Source organism: Oryza sativa, chromosome 8 (assembly GCF_034140825.1).
Source record: "Oryza sativa Japonica Group chromosome 8, ASM3414082v1".
Classification (NCBI taxonomy): Eukaryota; Viridiplantae; Streptophyta; class Magnoliopsida; order Poales; family Poaceae; genus Oryza; species Oryza sativa.
In genome coordinates, this window is record NC_089042.1 from 8780085 (window position 1) to 8781621 (window position 1537).

A 1537-nucleotide genomic window follows, 5' to 3' on the forward strand; every position below is an offset into this window, starting at 1 on the left:
GGTATTAGCTAGTATATTGGTTAACTAGAATGCATATATACTATGTATACTAGAAGTATATGAATAGATTTTCTTTCTCTTTTCTTTCCACTTAGCCTATATAATATATTACGAGAATAAGTAGTAATGCTTGAGTGTCACTCTACCCTTGGATTATCTTAACCCCTGTTTAGAATATGATTATCACAAGTAATATATAAATTATTAGTCAATGTTCTCTCTATATGATCTTTCTACGGGATAAAATAAATACGATACCCTTGGAATACTCTCGGGTGAAATGCTACAATGGTATATCCGTGCGCTTGCGGATAAACTCTGTAACCATAATATACCAGAAGTATTTCTGCGCAATTGCTAGGAATTATATTTCTAATAATGTCGTTAAGAAATACCAACAAACATTTCTAGCGCCGTTGCCGGGGAAGATTCATAATAGAGATTACTTGAACTAATACTTTATATTTACCTCTGTATAATCATTTTCCTTTGCAGGCTAACCTTGGTTTTTTTCACTTTTGTTGTGAAAACAGGGTAGTGCATGACTGGTTTCAACTTACCGAAAAACTTCAAAGAAAATCCAGAAGCTTTCTTCCGGAGCGTCAGGCCGTGAGCTGCTGCTCCGCAAAGAACTTTACCAACAGAGAAACCAGCCGTACCAGCGCCACCGACCTTCAAGACTATGGCTAACAAGACTCTCCGCGAGTTCGCTGCTCCCTCCGCTGACAATATGGCCATTGGGCCGCAGGTCAACATAGGGGACGTGGATTTCAACTTGAAATCCAGCCTCATCACGATGGTGCAGGCTAGCCCGTTTTGTGGCAAGTCTAATGAGGATACCAATGCTCATTTGCAACAGTTCCTGGAGATCTGTAGCACGTACAACATCAAGGGCGTTAGTCCCGACGCCGTCAGGCTACGACTGTTTCCATTCTCCCTTCTTGGGAGAGCGAAGCAGTGGTTATATGCCAACCGTGCTGCTGTCAACACCTGGGACAAATGCTCTACGGCATTCCTCTCGAAATTCTTCCCGATGGGCAAAACCAATGCCCTTCGTGGACGGATTTCCAGTTTCCAGCAGACAAGAGATGAGTCCATTCCTGAAGCATGAGAACGTCTTCAGGAATACGTGGCCACCTGTCCTCATCATGGGATGGACGACTGGCTGATCCTACAGAACTTTTACAATGGACTCACCCCGATGTCCCACGATCACCTCGACGCGGCAGCTGGAGGAGCTTTCTTTTCTAAAACGGTTCAAGGAGCCGTTGATTTAATAGAGAAGATGGTCTCCAACATGGGTTGGAGCGAGGAACGACTCCAGACCCGTCAGCGAGGCATGCACACCGTCAAGGAAACGGAGTTACTTGCTGCCAAGCTGGACCACCTCATTTAGAGGTTGGACGACCATGAGAAACGGCCACAAGGCACCGTCAAGGCCTTGGACTCACACGTTATGTGTGAAGTCTGCGGCAACATGGGTCATTCTAGGAATAACTGCCCGGAAACCCATGAGGAGGCGATGTACATGGGAAAC

The 1537-nt window shown here is 45.2% G+C and overlaps 1 non-coding gene across 1 annotated transcript; it reads right to left on the reverse strand.

The window, feature by feature from the left end:
• Positions 1-1048: 1048 nt before the first annotated feature.
• On the reverse strand, positions 1049-1155 carry LOC112936245 (small nucleolar RNA R71). Its single transcript, XR_003238372.1, has one exon. It is a non-coding gene; the product is annotated as a small nucleolar RNA R71 (small nucleolar RNA).
• Between the last annotated feature and the right edge of the window lie 382 nt (positions 1156-1537).